At 36.1% G+C, this 20,356-nt stretch overlaps 1 protein-coding gene across 5 annotated transcripts in view; it reads left to right on the forward strand.

The window, feature by feature from the left end:
* The window catches only part of XIRP2 (xin actin binding repeat containing 2), a 367,676-nt gene that overhangs the window by 278,991 nt on the left and 68,329 nt on the right, over positions 1–20,356 (forward strand). For 2 of the 5 annotated variants that reach the window (XM_025404414.1, XM_025404416.1), the window contains exon 1: positions 10,442–10,689. The exons of 2 other annotated variants lie outside the window; for them this stretch is intronic. The gene's annotated coding sequence lies outside the window, so the exon portion shown is untranslated. Of the gene's footprint in view, positions 1–7,709; positions 7,808–10,441; positions 10,690–20,356 lie in introns of those variants that run through there. One more of the 5 variants, XM_025404417.1, reaches the window with a different exon arrangement.

Below are 20,356 nucleotides of genomic sequence, written 5' to 3' on the forward strand. Positions count from 1 at the left end.
TAGTTGAGTTTCTGAATGGTTTGTCTCAGCTGCCCTGCACTCCTTTCAGACTTCCGGAGAACCCAGTCACCTGTATGAGGGAGGGATGTGTCTGTCTGCTCCTCTGTCCATAATTCATTTGTAGATAGTCACTGCCTTGCACTCAGCATAAGGGACCAGGTTGACTGTGAGGTTTCTCTCTTCAATCCTGCCCCCAGTAGATCTCATTGCAGCTGAGCGAACTTCTATGGGAGACAGTTGGTGGGCAGGCATAGATCCTCTTTGTGCCTGGGACTTAAAAGAATTTTTAAATGTCACACTAGCCCACATCTACTTTTAAGAATAATTAATAGCTCAGCTGTTTTTGTTTTATCTACATCTATGGTAGCTTCCTCCTCCCAGTGATGTGCTAAAGTTGAAAACAATAGTTGTCTCTAATCTCATAGATAGAGCTTATCATTTCTTTTTCATTTCAGTTCATTAGGTTTCTCCTATAACCTTGGTTTTCAAATGAGCTTAAAACAATACTATAATTTTATATTATATTTATGAATGTAGAGTATTCAGCTCATTGTTATTTTAAGAATGTGTTCTCTTGCAATTTCCTGCATCCTAAGGGAAATCTGAAGTCGCATTGACATCTAATGTGAACATTTTTCCATGTTATTAAATATTCTTCAAAAACGTTTCGTAAAAAAGTCTGCTTATAATCATTCTATAATGTATATTAATTTGCTTAACAAATTCTCAATTTGTAGGCATTTAGATTGTTTAGGTTTTTGCCCTTATGAGAAAGATGAGTTTATATTTTAAAAATCAGTTAAATATTCATGTGCTGCTTTGCCTCACTCCAAATTAATATATTCATATAAATTTAAATAATGAAACACTACACTTATCTATCAGATATGCAAATATCCAAGTGTTTGACAGTACTCTCATACCAGTGGTAGAAGATTAAATTGGCAATAACTGTAATTTAGCCCTTTGACATTTGACATTTGTCAATATCTCTCACATTTATTAAAAGCATGTAGCCCTTAATATATCAAGCACACACATGTTTGAGATTATTGATTGTATCATTTTTTCTAATAGAAGAATTCTGGAAGCAACCTAAACAACCACGAATAGGAGACTAACTAAATGGAATATGGTATGTCCATACAATGGCCATGAAGATTAGTAAGATTTTCTTATGCTAACAGAAATTGATTTGCAACATTATTCAGTAAAAACAACAAAAAAAGCTAATGTGGAGCGTTGAGTATATAATTCTCCCATTTGTAGAAAAGTGAAAAGTATCGTTTCATATATGTCCATGTTATTTATACTTGCATTTTATGCAAATTTGAACACATATATGTGCTTATATACAGAGAACATTTCAGGAGACATGAAAAACTTAACAGCAATCGGTTACCTAAGTTAAAAAAGGATTGGGTGCTTTTGTAGAAAGGATGTCTTATGCATAATTTCTTGTACTGTATGAAATGTTGACTCAACATATAGCTATGAAAAACACATTTCTATTTCTTATACTTACTAATTGCATTGAAACTGAAGTATTTAATTAGTTTGGAATATATTTTGAAATAAAGTACAATGTGAGCTTTTAAAATAATTTGTTTCTATTTACTTAGTTGGGTTTCCAAAGGCTGTTTGACAAATTTCTTCCATTTTGTTACCTTTACTAAACAGTATTGTTTGATTCAGGATGGTTATTTTTATTCCACTAAAAAATAATGCTCATTTTTCCGCTAGTTCCACAGCATTTAATTAATACAGCTTGGTAAATAGTAATTTTTGTGGGGGCTAGTGAGCCGTATTTGTTCATAAGTTTTTTACTTCACTCTTTTCTTTTTGTATTTATTCTCCTGATGAAATTTAAAATTTGATGACCACCTTCAGATGTTTTTTTGGACCACTCAAATTAAACTTTTTGCTTTTTTTTCCTCACACCACTAATTTCTTCTCCTTCATAAACTTATCCTGTTTTATACATATGTATTTGTGTGTTACTAGGGCCCATGGATGTTTTATTTATCTGTAAACATCATATCTAGCACAGCACTTCACACAGAGGTGTTCAATAAACATTTGAAAACTTTCTCAGTGAGAGAATGTATGACTGAATGATTGAGTAAATTCATCAAGCTCCAAAAAAATTCAACTAAATTTTATTTCTCCTGCTTTTCTCCACTCTCATATTAAATGAAACAGAATATATTTTAATCTAAGACTAGATCCCTGAATCATTACATTATTAACATAATATAATGTTATGTATATTAAAGCTGTGTTCTTTTTATATACATTTTCAAAGAATATTTTAATTTTACATCCAATTTTATAACTGCAATTACAATATTTGTTTGGTTTTAATGCAAATGTCTTTTTATACAATAAGCTTCCCATTCTTTTACTCTTAACTTGGAATCTTCTTTTGTGAGCTTGCAGATATATTTTACTCACTTCCCCAGTGAGGACACATTAATCATTTTCTTTTTCTTTTCATTTTTGTTGTTGTTTGTTTTTGTGAGACAAAGTCTCTCCCTGTCTGGAGTGCAAAGGCGCCATCTTGGCTCACTGCAACCTCTGCCTCCCAGGCTCAAGCAATTCTTCTGCCTCAGCCTCTGAGTAGCTCGGATTACAGGGGAGCACCACCACACCCAGCTAATTTTTTGTATCTTTAGTAGTGACAGGGTTTCACGGTATTAGCCAGGCTGCTATCGAACTCCTGACCTCATGATCTGCCCGCCTTGGCCTCCCAAAGTGCTGGGATTACCGGTGTGAGCCACCGTGCCTGGCCTAATAATTTTCTTTATCTGAGAATTTTCTTTTCTTTTCTTTTTTTTTTTTTTTTGAGACAGGGTCTTGCTCTGTTGCCCAAGCTGGAGTGCAGTGGCATGATCACTACTCACTACAGCCTTGACTTCAGAGCTCAAGGGATCCTCTAACCCAAGCCTCTGGAGTAGCTGGGACTATAGGCACATGCCACTTCACTGGGCTAGATTTTTTTTTTTAATGTTTTTGTGGAGACAGGGTCTCCCTATGTTGTCTAGGCCCTTCTCAAACTCCTGGGCTCATGTAATCCTTTCGCCCCACACACCTGAAGTACTGGACTACAAGCATGGCCCATTGCACCCAATCAGAAATTGTTTATATATTCTAAAGTATGCCTCTATATTCTTCGTACATAAATAACAGAAAGTGGTCTATAAATAGTTATCTATTCAAATCTATGTCCATTACAAAAACAAACAAACTTGAAACGCCTTTCACTTAATATTCCACTGTTTCATAGTGCGTATGTTACTGAAAAACTCTGAGATCAATTGTCTTTTTTCTTTATTCATTATTTTTTAATCTTTAAAATTCAAAAATTTATAAGGGCATATCCAGATGTCTTAAGCCTTTGGTTTTGTCATCTCAGATCTTACTTCACCTCAAAAACTTTTTCTTTCCTTTTAAATTTAATATTTATTTCTGTGCTATTTTGCTCTTTCCTCCTCTGAAACAGTTATGTTTCTTTGATCATACCTCTTCCTTCATATTAATCCTTATCTAGGTCTTCATTTTCATCTCTTTGATTTTGCTCCTGTGTTATGGAAAAATTTCTCAAAATTTTCCCCATTACGTTGATTGAATTTCATTTTTATATGTGCTCTTCTCTGTATCAAGTGCCATTTTAATTTTTGTGTTGAATTTTGCATTTTTTGCAGTCTGTTTTATTCTTCACTGTTTTCATTATTTTATTTCATTTTATTGTCTCCTTAGTAACAGCTAATCCACTTTCATAGAAGCTTCTCTCCCTGAATCTTTTTGAGCACATCAAGAACATAGCTTGTGTTTTTGTGACTTTTTCAGATATTTTGGAATAAACTAACAAACTTTATCAGTTCTGTGCCTCATCCAGTCACTGTCCCTTACCATTGTTTAGCATTGCCTCTTTATTCTACCTTGTCTACTTACTTCAGTTGTATTGGGTCTTCATTGACTGAGGTCTGCTATTTCCTTTCAAAAAGTACATTTTTCTTATTCTGCCATCACTAAATACTTGGATCCTATAATTAATTTCTCCCATCAATTTTTCTTTTCCTTCTGAATTATATCTAAAATATTGAATTACTGATACTGTGCAAAGTTGCTGAATAGAATTATGACTTCCATCCTATATCTTATAATCCTAACTTGTGTTTTCAGATAGAATGTGTAAACTTCCTTTTGTATGGCACAAACCATGAAATATTACAGATTTCCACCATCCCTTCTCTAAAGCATTGTTACCTTAAAAACTTAACAACCCATCACTGTCTTTTCCTTTTGTCCTGAAAGACATGGTGTGTGCAAAGTATATAATGACGGGGTAGCGGTGTAGCAGAGGCAGGGCTGTGGCTTGGGCTGGTCCAGAAGATGTTTATGTGGAATTGTTGAGCCCACCTAGTTTCAGTAAAAGCAAAATGAGACTGTGGAGTGAGTCCAAGCCTCTCTCTTTTATTTGGGGAAACTATTTGTTCCCTTCTGACTCAGAGTTTGCACTATGCAGTATGTCATCCAAAATTGTGATTCATGTTTGTTGCTCACAAAGATAACCACAATTGAAAATTCTGTACAAATTTCAGCATATCTCCTCCAACTTCTCTTTCTCTTTGTCTTCTTCAAATTCTTGTTTCTCTTCAACTTCTCACTCTCTCATTATTAGTAATTAATGTTATTTTTTGTTTTTTAAATTATTTTAATTGAAGGTTGACAAGAAACCTATCAAGAACATCTAGACCTCCCCCATTTTTTAACCAGGAAACTTCCTAATTCTACCTTACCTTTTTTCCTCTGGAAGGAATATCATTGATTCTCTCTAGTTCTTTCATTCATTCATGTCTTTATTATAAGGGATATGTCAATCCAAATTATATTTAGAGGACAGAGATGATCCTTTAAACACTGATGTAACTAGTAAAGAACATTTTTACTTTTATTTTTTATATTGGGAGCCAGATCATTAGAAATCCTATTCATTGTGTGCTCCAATGGTGAGTCAAGAGGGTCCACATTTGGCTCATTGGTTAGGTGTTTATGCATCTCTGTTTCCCCTGGACCATCCCAGCTTATGCCATTACATTTGCATAGTTATTAATGGTGCTTTCTTCACTCCCAAAAGCCCCCTGGCTTGCATGATAAACTTATCGTGGTCACTCTGCTTAACGCTATGAGATATGATTTAAATATGAGTCATATGCCCAAAGACCTTATTCATATGTTATTAATACCATGATGTAATTTTAATGGAATTAAACTTGGACAAGTGTATAGTTGATTACTTGTATAGTTGATTACATTTAGATGCAATTCAATTACTAATACTCTAATTATGCTTACATGACACCTGAATGGGTCAATGGGTCATGCTACCTGCAAGGGTCTAAGCAGATTGCCAGATCCTCATTGGTGAGCTAGTATTTTGTGTATACTAGCTAATAATATGAAACTTTCATATTTATATGTTTTCTCTTTGATTCTACAAACCTTAGATGGGTCCCATTGGGTCAGGATTACATATCAGATGACTGAACTACAGTTGTCCCTGCTTTAAAGTTCCCATACCTCCCCTACTAGTTCACTTTGCTACCATGCAGACAGGGCCTTGCCAGAGCCTACCTATTGCAGGCCTACACTAAGAATTTATTATGGGGAAGAGTTGATCCCTCTCAAAACATATCACCCAACATAGTGCTTGGATAGAACTTTTAGATTAAGGTCAGGATAAATAATATCCCAAATAATCCAAACATATAGAGTCAGCAGAAATGAATCCAATTCCCACTTTTGCTGATTGTTAACTTTTGTCCATGGAGAAGTTATTTAACTTCACTTATCCTTAGTTTCTTTCTATAAAATGGTGAAAACACTAATATCTTGGGGTTGCTGACAGAATAAAAGAAAATAATAAAGGTAAATCACCTAATTAAATTCCTGGCACAATTTCTTTATAAAATGTAGATGGTTCTCTTACAGGAAAATTAAAGAAAGAAAAAAAACATTTACTACTTTTTTGGAAAGTTTTTATATTAATTAAGGAACAAGAAAATAAATGTGAGCCAAATCAATGTTGGTCTTTTATGTCAAAGAGAATAGTCTTCACCTAACAAATGGTAGCACCAGCAAAAATAGAAAAGGGAGTGAATTCAAAATGTCTCATAACCTAGAAAAGAAGCACATAGAATTCTGAAATACCCGAACCAGATCAATTTTATTTCAGGTTATCAAGAACACCTACAAATATGGATTCCTAAGTGGACCTAACGTCATATATCAACTTAACCTAAGATGGAAGTCTTTAGCAGTAGAAGGGCTTTGTATATATTAGGGGCTCTGTTCTGTTAAATATTGTCCATTGTAGACTAGGATAAGATATAGATTGCAAGTTGTGAAAAAAGCAACTATACTAGATGGCAAAAGCAAGCTGTAGTAATGGGGTGGTACTGTTTTCATTCACTTAGCACAAAATGAACAAACATGAGAGAATGTAGATGTAGCTTGTCAAGAACAAATGCAACAAACGTTTTAATGGAGTGTAGTTAGATGATTCAATAAGGTCATACTGCTGCTGAAAATCTAATGAGTACTTATTGATATTTAATAAAAAATATCCATGCCCAACCTTTCTGTTGTTTATCCATTTGTCTTCCAGATTAAAAATTTTATATTTTGCTATCTCCAATCTGCTGTTAAATCTACCATTGATTTCTTAATTTCTGGTATTGTATTTCTCAATTTTTGAATGTCTATTTAGTTGTTATTTTGTCGTTTTAATTTTCTCATGAAATTCTCTATCTTTTCTTATATTTCGTGTGTTATTTCTTATATTTTCTTAAATACATCAAGTGTGATTAAAGTCCTTATCTGACAATTTAAGTATCTACAACACCTGCTTCCTTGAAAAGTTTTTTTTTTAGTATCAATGACAATATTGTCTCTTTGCATGCCTAGTACTTTTATAATTGAAAGGTAAGCAGTGTGTATTCAAAAACAAAGCTGCAGATTGTGACCTTCATTAGAGAGATTAAATCTTTCCGCTGCTGAGCAGCTAGAATGGAGAGCAGAGAGGCACTGACCACCCTAATTTTTTTTTTTTTTTTTCTTGTTTTGAGAATCTGTGAGATGCTTTTCTCCTCAACATGTAGTCTGCAGGAATCTCTGCTCTATTTTCTGAGGTTTTTCAGCTTGGCTATTTAGCCTCACACCATGTGAAGCTTCCAAATTTGGCAAATGTCTTGAGGAGATTGGCTGTGTTTGAATATACTCGAATCACCAATTTTATCACTCCAAGCCTGATCAAATGCCCAAACCTTTGCTGGTTCATCTGTCTCCCATCTGCTAGGGCCAAGAAAGAATTCTCAGCCTCCAGCTAAACCCAGATTATCAAGTCATTTCTAAAGACAGGCAGTTGTTTCACATTATTTTAGAGTCAGTGTCCCTATTATTTAAAGGCTTTCAACTGTTACCAGCCCTCCTCAGAGATACTTGTTTAAGTATCATGAAAATGTAGGCTCTCCCACTTTACTTTTCTGTGTTTGGGCTTACAGTTGTATCCTGCTATCCTGTGAAATTTTGGAATTTAGGAAACATCTTAGAAAGAAAATAGAATTTGAGATCCTTCGCCTGTCCAGTTTTGTCACTCTAGTCCCATGGAATTGCCAAAGGTTCTGCTGTTTTTCTGTTTCCAGCAGCAGTGTTCTCCTTGGACCAAGCCCAGATTCTCAGGCTCTACCTGCATCCAAAATTGACAAAGACCCCCAGGACAGCCTCAGATCCTCAACTTATATTTGTAAGGTTCTTGTCTTTCTTGAATTGTACGGCTTCTGGGTCTCATTGTTTTGGCTGTCTCTGATGCCTAACATATATGATCTCTGTAATTGATGCCACTTTCTAATTGTCTTCCATGACAGCATTGGCCTGATGCTAATTACTAGCATCATCCCACTACAAGAACTTAAGTAAGCTTCAGTCAAGTACAATACAGGTTTTAATAAGTAGAGGTATCTAGGCACTATCAATATCAGATTAGATAGGGAGTAAAATTTTCCATTTGAATATACAAGTTTTGTGATACAAGGGATCACCTTATGAATCTTTCTGCCTTTATACCTGTCTATCTATCACCCATCCATCCATCTACCCATCATTCATCTATCTTGCTTTCATAGTAGTTTCATAGTAATTGATTAAACTGTTATTAAATGAAGAATGAAATTCAGTGTCTAAAGCCACTGTAATAATGAATGGTCAGAATCTAGGTCCTGATGTTTTCATTGTCTTCATGACTAAAATGAATGAACCAAATTATGTGATCACTAATTAATTTTATGACTGAACATTTTTGCTTAAACTTAGGTCAGTTAATTTATGTGTGCTCCCGTAGATTTAACACTTATTGCTCTTAATTATTACCAATTATTTTACAGTGTTCCACCAAGGTTTCTTTTCCTGACCATTGTTTGTTTATCTTAATGTATAATCATTGGGGTTTTGTACTAATATATACATTAGAAAATTTATTATGAGAAAAAAGTGAAAAAATACTATTTAATGTATATGTATTTTTATCATATACACTTTTGTCCTGAAAAATCAAAAACAGCAAGCTTGAAGAAAAGTTATCATGAGTGAAACTTAAAGAAACATATCAATAAAATGGAAAGAGAAAGCAGTGAGTTTTTAATAAGAAGAGAAGGTGAGGAAGGTAGAAGTCAGATCTTTGAGTAATTAACAACCTTTAAAAAGAGTAAAATCACCATAAGCATCATTAGCAACTATCTGCAAATATAAGAATAAAATTGACTATGTTTACATTATAGGATCCATCTCCTCATAATTTAAATTGAATTATTGTGATTTCAGATCCAGTACCATTTTCTTTTGCATATAGCAAAGTAATAATTATTTATTATGTAAATATTATGTTGGAGTAATAATGTAAGTATAATAATTAATTTATATATATTATTTCATTTCATCTTCACAACACCAATGGAAAGTTGGTCAACTTAGTCCCATTTAGTCACAGTTGAATAAAGTAAAGCTTAGACAACTTATGAAACTTGCCCAGATCACAGAGTATATTATTGTCAAAGCTATGTTGAAATCCTGTGATTTAAATCAGTATTGTCCAATAGACCTTTCTGCAATGTTGGAAATGTTTTATATCTGCACCAATACATAGCTTCTGTCCACATGTGGAGACTGATTTACTTGAAATGTAGCTGAAGAACTGAATTTTTAATTTTACCTAATTTTGATCAGTTAAAACTTAAATGGCTACATGTGCCTAATAGCTATCATATTTGGAAGCACAACTCTAAGTTATTAGTCTATACTGGCTCCTGGCCCTGAACACTCTTACGGAGTATATAGAACACTATTTCAGAAAGTTGTTCTTAGAGTTAATATGCTGGAATATCACTCCTTGACCTACTTTTTACAAAAACCAATATTGTATATGGAAAAATGTAATATACATTCTAATTTTATTAGTGAATATTATAGTAAACAGCTTATGAATAGGCATATATATGAAATAGAGTATATATGTCAGTTGTTTCTTTAAGCCAAAGAGCAATTTGCTTTCTTTATTTGAGTTTGTTGTTAGGCCACACCACATTAGGAAAGTCATAGAAGGGAGGAAAGATAAAGGAAGCTGGTTATTTTCTATGTACTAAGAATGTATGAGATGTTGGCATTTTTGAGCTAAATAGCAGTGCTCGTTGGGTTCTGGGTCAGATTGGCGGCATGTGTTTGGTAAGTCCTGGCAGCAAAGGACATTTAATATGATTGTTTCAGGAGCACGTGAGGTGACCCCTTTTCCCTGCCTGCTCTTCCTCATGCCGAATGATTCAAAGCTAATATTGATGAGCAGGACTCACATGGCAAGGGTGCTCTCTATTCGCTCTAGAATTCCTTTCCACCGTTCTTCCTTGGCTCTTTTTTTTTTTTTTTTTTTAACTAAACCAGCACAGCCTTTACTTAAGTCAACACTAGAGTAGTGTTTTGCTTTATGTGTGAACCCTCAAGAAACAAACAAATGTTTTACATATCTAAGAACATTTTGTCAAAGAAAGGCAATGTCTCCTCTTCCCGAGAATCCATGTTAATTATTCCACTAGAATAAATGGAAACTTTTCCCACCTGCTTTATTTTCATATTCTTGAGTCTTAAAAGATTGAAAGTATTAAAACAAATGCAAGTAATTCCAGAACTTTAGTCCCTCCTTTTCCTCATCGACACTGGTTCATTTGTAGACTTTATACAGAAATTCAGAGCTGGCTGGTGGTCGTGGCTGTGGAAGGGAGTTTGATTGACTGCACATGTGTTAGAGCCATGCATACATTACTGAGGACACTATGAAGCAGAGTGGCCTCAGAGACACTCTTCTTAAAAGAGTGGTTGACTCAGGCCCCACCTTTACAGAGCTCAGTTCCTAAAAATAGGTGCCAAGTTGCATCCTTTAGACGCTCTGCTAAAATAAATTCAGCCGTCCCATCTATTTGCTTGATAAACCCTTCAGTGGAGCGGGCCTCCACTGCACCTATTGCTTTCAGGGGACTGGGAAATTTGCTGTGCATGAAACAAAGGAGGAAGCTAGTCTGTGAAGAGCTATAAAGATATATGATATTTCCACAAACTTGGGGTTAAACCTAAATATCATAAAAGGTAAGTGTAAAATAGTCATTGACTATATGTCTGCTTCCTGAATTTTAAAATGCTCTCACTGGTTACTTAAGGTCAATGAAGACCATAGATCAAATTGTAATCACTGTAAAAGAAAATATGCAGTTGAATTTTGCTTTTATGATAATATTAACATTGATTTAATAGGATATAATTTAGAGCTTCATATGTTAATCTGCTTGCAGAATAGCAATTTTCATACTTAATATTGAAGAATAATGAGTCAAACCTGATAAACAGTCATGAGTTAAAATTATATTTCAACTTACAAATAAGAGGGAAAGCAGAGAAAAAATTAGTTTGTCATTTATGAGCAGAAATGTAATTAATATATTAAAAATATAAATTATATTTCTTGTAATTTGTTGAGAGAAAGGAAGAGTTTACAACATTGTCAACTGTTACAGCTTGCTCAAAGAAATGCATGAAAATTATTCTTTTTCAGTCTTACTTTGCTTTTGTAGTTCTTGCTCCAGCCAGAGTCTCATCTCCTCTGGGAGTATTACTGGAGTAAGATTAAAGAATCAGGTTCTTACATGTTTTGCAGAATTAAGAAAAGCACTGCCAGTTGGATCTGCCAGTCCTAATTATAGTAACTACAACCTTAAACAGAGAAGACTGAGATTTTACTTTAAAGATATCATGCCCTATATACTGTTTTAAATGGATTTTTCTTCTGTCTTCAATTGCCTGTGAACACTTTAATTTGGTCCTGTTGTGCCTTAAATGTTTAGATGTTAGAGACTGAAGTGATTTGGAAGAGATGTGATAACAGAATCTCTTAAGACACCAACTAAACGCAAGGACACTTTAAGATTACATAATACAGGGTTTAAATTTAGCCAGCTGGTGCTGAACCAAAAGATATTTTATTTTTACCAGTGCTCTATTTGGTCACTGACAAGCTGTAGGTTGTTTGAATTATTTAAAATTTTATGTGCAGTGTGCCAAAGGACAGGCAAAATATTTACCTTGGTGACATTCAGAGCCATGAATGTTAATATGAAAGAGCACCTGTTTTGAGTTTTAGAAGATAAAAGTATTGAGTGGCAAAACTATTGGATCCGAAATGAGAAAACCCTGAATTCTATGCCTAAGTATTTCTCTGCTCCTCTGCCTAATCTTTGAGTATTTTTTCTTCTTGCTAGCAACATGTAAACTAACAACTAGATCCATTTCTAAAAGTCAGTCCGCATTTCAGATACCTGCACTATGGCCAAGTGTCAGCTGTTTGGGGAAAATGCAGTCTAGAGTTTGGACTAAATGTTTCTGCTTTCATCTGGTGTTGGGCATCTTTAAGATTTAGCTTCCCTCAACCACTGAAAAATAAAATGAGACATTCTTTAATGATCTCAGAGGGCTTTACTGGGGAAAATGTTCATGGAAAAATGTCAGTTCCAGTATCATTTCTTCTGTGATTACAGGGGAAGAGAAGAGTGTTGCCTTTCTTCAACTTTAATTTGAGGTTAAAAGCCCACAAAGTTCATGGATAATGTACTGTTGTTCACAGTTGATAGCTTCCCACTATTCTATGAGTTCCAGCCTCTCGCTTTACCTTTACCATGTTTGAAAAACTTCTCCACCTTAGTATTGTTTTTACTTACTTGGTAAAATACTGCTTATGATGAGGCAATGTGGAGTTGGACACTCCTGGTAACTTCAATACTGGGAACTGATATATTTCTCTCTCTCTCTCTCTCTCTCTCTCTCGCTCTCGCTCTCTCACACACATACACAAAACTCTGGGAATTAAAAGAGACCATTTTTTGTAAGACTTATTTGATAGCTAGGAGTCGTGTCTAGATGTATTAATTTATAGAGCAGGGCAGACAATAAGTGCCCAGCAGTGTAATTCCAAGATTTTTGATTGAACAATCTGTGAAGACAGAACTTAACGGACATTATATTGTCTTTTTTATTTGCTTCCCACCTCCTCTTATTGAAGTTACACTTTGAAATTTAATTAAATTGTAATGTGTTTCTTCCTGTTTCTGAAACAAACACTTGCTCATTCACATCACAGGTTCATCCCTCACAGAACGGTTACTTCACCTTTTCTAATTAATTAATGACTTTTTTAGAACACTGATTTATTCCATATAGGTGCATGTTGTTTATATGAGTGTGTGGCATGTTGTATTATCTGTTTTCTGACACTAATTCTGATATTAAGTGTTGTGTCTTTTCCAACACCAACCAGTTCTCCAATTCTCTGACACCAACTGGCTGTCCTACAGTTCAATTCAGTTCTGACACTAGATCTAGGATTCGGCAAAGACTCACAGGTTGAAGGCTCAGTCCCACGAGGCTGCCCACTTCAGAAGACAGCCACTAATGGAGTGCCCAGGCCACCAATCTTTCTGTCCACCTGACTAGAGATTAAGGGATCCCCACAACCCCCTCCTCAGACGATTGGCTAGAATGGCCCACAGAACTCAGAAAAAATGTTCCATTTGTTATTACTGGTATATTACAGAGGCTACACTTCAGGAACAGACAAATGGAACAGATGCATAGGGCAAGGTATGGCATTGAAGGGCGGAAGCACACAGCTACCTTGCTTTCTTCTAACAAGTCATCCCCAGCACTTGGATGTGTTCGCCAATCTGGCAGCTCACCAAACCCTGTCCTTTAGGAGTTGCTATGGCAGATTCATTACAAAAGGCATGAGTGACTAAATCATTGACAATTGGTGATTGAAGTCAATCTCCACCTCTCTCTTCTTTTCAGAGGCCAAAGATGGGGTTGAATGTTCTAACCCTCTAATCACTTATTGCTTTTTCTGGCAACAAGCCCCTATCCTGAAGCTACTCCCCACCCCTACCCCCCACTCCTAGCTGCCAAGAGTCATCCCATTAGCATAAAAAAAGTCATTCTCAGGAGACTACAGGGTTTCTATGCCAGGGACTGGGGACTAAGACCAAAATATGTATTTCTTATATAACATATATTATTATGTCCACAATATGGTCTTCTCCTTTGACATGCTACCTATGAACTCTAGAGTAAACATTTCTTACTATTTATTTTCCTAGCCACTGGAATCCACCTCTTACAAATTTAACTAAATTATTTTTCCATTTGTATAATATAATCAGTAAGAGCACAAAAAACAATGACAATTAGGCAATGAAAAGAGCAGGTTTAGGTTTCTTTAAAAAGTTGAAAGTCAGCAAGTGCAATCAATTACTTGTATGTGTTTTTCACAACAATGATAATGTGGCCATATTTAATGACTCTTGGGGCTTTGTAAGCCTAAATAATGGCATAAAAATAACCTCCCAGTGAGCAGCACAGTAGATAATCCACATTCTTGGTAGAATAGTTTTACTTCTTCAAATGTTCCAAAGATAAAAGAAATGTATTGGCCAGACATGGTGACTCACGCCTGTAACCCCAGCACTTTAGAAGGTTGAGGCAGGCAGATCTCTTGAGCCCAGGAGTTCGAGACCAACCCCATCTCTACAAAACATTAGCTGAGCATGGTGACATGCATGCCTGCAGTCTCAGCTACTTGGGAGGCTGAAGTAGAAGGATCACTTGCGATAAACCATGATTGTGCCACTACATTCCAGCCCGGGTGACACAGTGAGACCCTGTCTAAATAAATAAATAAATAAATAAATAAATAAATAAATAAATAAATAAGAAGGCAATGAAAAGAAATTCATTACACTGATAACACAAAGACCTCAGTGACTAGTTCATTTAATGCCTTCAAATTCTAGATTAAGAAAACTGAGGCACAGGAAGACTGACTAGTAACTCATACAAGGTTTAAGCACAGAGAACTAGAAACTAACTCTCTTGATTTGTTTCTGTACTTCATGTCATTCATGTCATTTTGCAAATCTTTGTGCCAAAAGACATCAACCCAACCCCAGTCCACCCCCATGACTCCGGATACATTTCCAAGTATATCTTGTAAGGCCTTATTTTTCTCACAGTAGCTTTTTGTTGCTTTTCATTTTGCATTTCATGTTTCTCTTGAAATTAGGACAAATAGTGGAAAAGGAGACCTGTCTGCATATTCTGTTAAAACTTGAAAGATGATGACTGGTTTATTTTTAAATTTTACAAAGCATGTAAATTTGTTCATCTTTGTTAGCTGAGATTCTGCCCCAAACTCCCACTCTCATCACTGGACACATCACTTTTCACTACTCTTTTTGGCAGGCCTTCAAGCAGATCTTTGTCTTTTACATTTTTTGAATTGTATGCAGATTATATCCTTGTTGCCTGGTGAACCTAATGCCTTACATATGTCTCACTGTTCAAAAGTAAGTAATTGCCAAATTGCTCCAGACGTACATATGACTTAAAATAAATGTAATACTGAAAGAGTTTATTGTGGGAAGTTTCTCTGTTATTCAAAGATCCAATGCATCTTCCCCTAACATCTGAATATATCTGCATGTATATTTCTAAATGAGTTAATTTGGTAGTTATCAACATAGAAAAGCTTTTTTAAAAATCACATATTAGCATTAATTTTTAAAGCACAGTCTGTCAATATAGTTTCAAAACATTTTCTTGGTGTTTTCCATTTCAAGTTTAATGTGGACTGAATATCAAATAATTTTTGAATAGCAATACTATATTATGTTATATTATTTTTAATTCATAGGAACTTAATTGCATTGAAATAAATTGTAAATATATCTCACATTATAAAGTTACTGGGTTTTTGAAAACAATAAACATTAAATTTTCATAAGTAGAGTCACATTTCCCCCCATTTAATTGCATTGTAACTTCGTGGGTAATTTATCAATATCTGTTGTTGATTTTGTGTTTGTTGGCTTTGAGTCAGCACTGCCCTAATAAGTCATCTTTATATTATCTAACCAGTAAGCCATTGTGACAAATAATTAGCAGTTTGTAAACAACAATAGAACTAAGTGCTCCTGGGAAACAGTGAACTACCTTTTTGTAAAGCTAAAGATTACTCTTTGGTTTGCGTCTTTTAAGTTGGAGTTTTTAAATCTGGACTCAAGTGTCCTATTATCAAATTGGTATATTCTTGGAAAAGGACGTAAATAATCATGTTCATGTTGTTACAGTTCTGTCCATTCCAATGACAAGTTTGATTTAAAATCCACCACTTCTGCTTCCGCAGCATCTAGAGCTATTTTCCTGGGCACTGCATAGGATAGAAGTCAGCTACCAGTGTGGGGTCCAGCTGCAGTTTCCAACTGGAACACAGGGAATAGGAAAAGGGAGGCACCGAGGAAAAGCAACTGGCAGCGATCAACAGCTTGATCCCTTCCAGTTTTCCTCTGTAGCATCTCAGTTTGCTCAGAGCAGGCACAGAACTTCATTAGAGCCTTGACGTCGCTAGTAGAAAATATGCTAGTCCTCTGAGTCCTGGAGGACTCAAAAACGTTTATTTTTAGGAATGGAACTGTACTAGTGCATGCCCGCTTTCAGTCACTGACTCATTCTGGAATGGAAATTATTTCAAGATTCATCATCCCTTCATCATCCAGATCTGGACAACAGCCACAACTTTTACTCTGCAAAATTTCAGAGAAATGAAATTTGGAAGGCATGAGTTTGCGTTTAAGTTACACCCTTTTGTTTCACAAAAGATCTAGTTCAGCTATAGCAGTTGTCAACTCTAAATTACTATTTATAGTTCCTAACACTCCACCCTTTAAATAGAAGCAATAAGTTGCCTCAAACTTCAATTTTCACCTCTTTCATTTACTTCACAATTTCAATCCAACCAGTCACGGCTTATTGACTTTGTCCTTATGTTATGTTATTGCCATTTCTTTCAATTATCCTCATATATACACCAATGTGTATGTATGTGAATGTGTATGTGTATACATATATATTCGTTTCTGTAAAGTATAGTGCTGCTTGTGCTTTTATATTGTTCTCCATTTCTTTCTTATTCTTGAAGTCCATTCAGATGTTCAAAGAATGATGAATAACCCTCAAATAACAACGAATAACCACAATATCATCCATAATAACATCTCTTTTTACTCTTTGTTAACCTTGAGTAGAGAGGCTAGGCATGGTGCCTCACACCTGAAATCCCAGCACTTTGGGAGGCTGAGGCAGGTGGATCCCTTGAGGCTAGGAGTTCAACACCAGCCTGGCCAACATGGTGAAACCCTATCTCTACTAAAAATACAAAAATTGGCCAGCCGTGGTGGTGCGTGCCTATAATCCCAGCTACTTGGGAGGCTGAGGCAGGAGAATCGCTTGAGCCAGGGAGGTGGAGGTTGCAGTGAGCCGAGATCATGCCACTGCACTCCAGCCTGGGTGACAGAGTATGAGACTCTGTCTCAAAAAAAAAAAAAAATTGAGTGAGATACTGACACACTATCTTGTAACTATTCATATTGAGGAAGTGTCAAACTAAATTATCATAGTAATAGCACAATTTTATTCTTCCAGGAGTGGATATATAAAAGGAGTTTCAGGGGTTGATATATAAATTTTCATTGTTGGTACCATCTTTCCATTTTCTTTCTTTTTTTTTTTGAGATGGAGTCTCATTCTGTTGCCCAGGCAATGGCACGAACTTGGGTCACTGCAACCTCCATCTCCTGGGTTCAAATGATTCTCCTGCCTCAGCCTCCCTAGTAGCTGGGATTACAGGCATGAACCACCACACCAGCTAATTTTTGTATTTTTAGTAGAGACGAGGTTTCACCATGTTGGGCAGGCTAGTCTCAAACTCCTCACCTCAGGTGATCCACCTGCCTCGGCCTCCCAAAGTGCTGGGATTATAGGCGTGAGCCACCACACCCGGCCCATCTTTACATTTTGATCAATCCTTAAAATTAGAAAAATTTCACAAATAATGTGCTATTTTTCTCTTTCTCCCTTTCCCCTTCCTTTTTTTTTATTTCATTTTTATTAAAGACCTCTGATTTATTTTCTGTAACCCCAGCATTATAACCAGCCTTGAAATGTATGAAGTGTTCTCAGTTTACCAGAATCACAGAAACATCATCTCCCAGAGCCAGAAGAGTTTCCAAATGAACTCCACATAACACTTTACAGGAAAACAGAAAATACTGTCAGGTTAACCCTAACTGGTTGAATGCAGACTTTGGCACCAGACTGCCTGGGTTTGAATTCCGTGTCTTACACTTACCTACTGATTGACCTTGGGCAAATTAACAACTCTGTGCCTCATTTCCTCATCTGAAATCAGAGATACTAGTAGTATCTATCTCATAGTCTTATTTCGAGAATTAAATGAATTTATCTGTGTAAAGTTCTAACGCATCAGTCCCTGGCACATAGTAAGTACTGTATAAGCTTTTGTTATTAATATTACTACTATTATTATTTATTATATGAGTATAATGTAGCATAATAACTATCATCAGTATATTCCAGGGATCAAGATAAGAATATAAAATACCGTGTGACCCTATATGCTGAACACTGAAAACTGCAACACACTAAAAACCGTTTAAGAGAGAAACTTGTCTACCTGATTTAATAGGTTGTTCTGTTGTTAAAAACACCCTTATCTTTCACAGATGCACTCTTCAGCTCAAATTAGATTACTGTCCTTTTCTGGAGTTGTAGAAAGCTATTAAGTGCCCCTTCTTATTATAATCCTTCCGACACTTGAAACAAATAAACTTTCTGTTATCCTTGGTGATGTCAACATCATATTACTTCAAAAAACTGAATTCTTCAACCATCTCAACCCTAATGACTCCAGTTTCTTTTCTGACAAGGCTACTCACAGCCACCTTTTAAACCTTGTCAGTAATTTGACCTAGTTCGTAGACTCAAAATACTCTCTCTGATCACAGTTTTCTTTCTTACATTTCTTCCACTCTTTCTTTTCTTTTTTTTTTTTATTATACTTTAAGTTCTAGGGTACATGTGCACAACGTGCAGGTTTGTTACCTATGTGTACATGTGCCATGTTGGTGTGCTGCACCAATTAACTCGTCATTTACATTAGGTGTATCTCCTAATGCTAGTCCCTCACCCCTCCCCCCTTCCCACAATAGGCCCCGGTGTGTGATGTTCCCCTTCCTGTATCCAAGTGATCTCATTGTTCAATTCCCACCTATGAGTGAGAACATGCGGTGTTTGATTTTCTGTTCTTGCGAGAGTTTGCTGAGAATGATAGTTTCCAGCTGCATCCATGTCCCTACAAAGGACACAAACTCATCCTTTTTTATGGCTGCATAGTATTCCATGGTGTATATGTGCCATATTTTCTTAATCCAGTCTGTCACTGATGGACATTTGGGTTGATTCCAAGTCTTTGCTATTGGGAATAGTGCTGCAATAAACATATGTGGGCATGTGTCTTTATACCAGCATGATTTATAATCCTTTGGGTATATCCCCAGTAATGGGATGGCTGGGTCAAATAGTATTTCTAGTTCTAGATCCTTGAGGAATCGCCACACTGTCTTCCACAATGGTTGAACTAGTTTACAGTCCCACCAACGGTGTAAAAGTGTTCCTATTTCTCCACATCCTCTCCAGCACCTGTTGTTTCCTGATTTTTTTAATGATTGCCATTCTAACTGGTGTGAGATGGTATCTCATTGTGACTTTGATTTGCATTTCTCTGATGGCGAGTGATGATGAGCATTTTTTAATGTGTCTGTCACTCTTTCTTTTAAACTGCAACTGAGCTTGATCTTCAGCATAGTCTCCACATGCTTAGCATGTCCTGCACAGCAGCCCCTTCCACCTTTATTTACGTCATCTCTCCATGTCTTGAATCCACTCACAGCATCTGTGAAAAGATGGAAGAACTCTCACTCAGGAGCAAGGCACTGAAAGATGGGTCTGTGGAGACCAGACTGTTTATCATGGGAATCTAAAGGAGAGAAGGCAAAGAGAACTCAATAGTTGAAGAGGAAGCAAAAAAAATCACAAGACAGTGAAATGGTGCAATGCATCAGGAAAATCACAAAATCAGAAATCAGTGGGTATAGGGACAAGGAAAGTTGGAGCCTGCAATGGATGAGGGCACACATTTCAAAACAAAGGCCAGAAACAATTCAGATATGTTGAAAGCATCTGACTCCAGGCTGCAGGAGTAGGTTTGAGAGCTTAATGTGGGGAGGCTAGACCTAACGCCCACTCAGCCTGGGCCCTGCGTTAGCAGCAGAGCTTCCATTGACGCCTCATATCACTCTGCCCCCAATTCCAGCTAAATCCATCAAACTGAAAACCAATTCAACATTTTCCCATAATGTGCTACTTTTGCTCCCATTCCCAGGCTGCCGTGTGTGTGTGTGTATCTGTGTGTGTGTGTGAGAGAGAGAGGGAGAAAGATTCATAGTTCTGCACATAAGCTAATACTCAACATCATTTGTCATTTTTCCTGACAATCCCAAATATTCTCTATGATAATATACAACTGGAAAATTTAAGACTGGAAGTAAGTTTGTGGGTAATATTTTTAAGCCATGTTAAATTTTAAAAGTTTGGGCAACATAAGAATTAGAGATTAAATAGTTACTAGAGATGTGCATTGGATGTAATACGGATGAAGCTGAGATCTGATGGAGTGTGTGTGGTAAGACAAAAAAAGGAAGACTGGGGATGGAACCCTGGAGACTATACATGGTTGGGTATCAGGAATCGTGTGTGTGTGTGCGTGTATGTGTGTGTGTGTGTGTGTGTGTGTATAGAC

Source organism: Theropithecus gelada, chromosome 12 (assembly GCF_003255815.1).
Source record: "Theropithecus gelada isolate Dixy chromosome 12, Tgel_1.0, whole genome shotgun sequence".
Classification (NCBI taxonomy): Eukaryota; Metazoa; Chordata; class Mammalia; order Primates; family Cercopithecidae; genus Theropithecus; species Theropithecus gelada.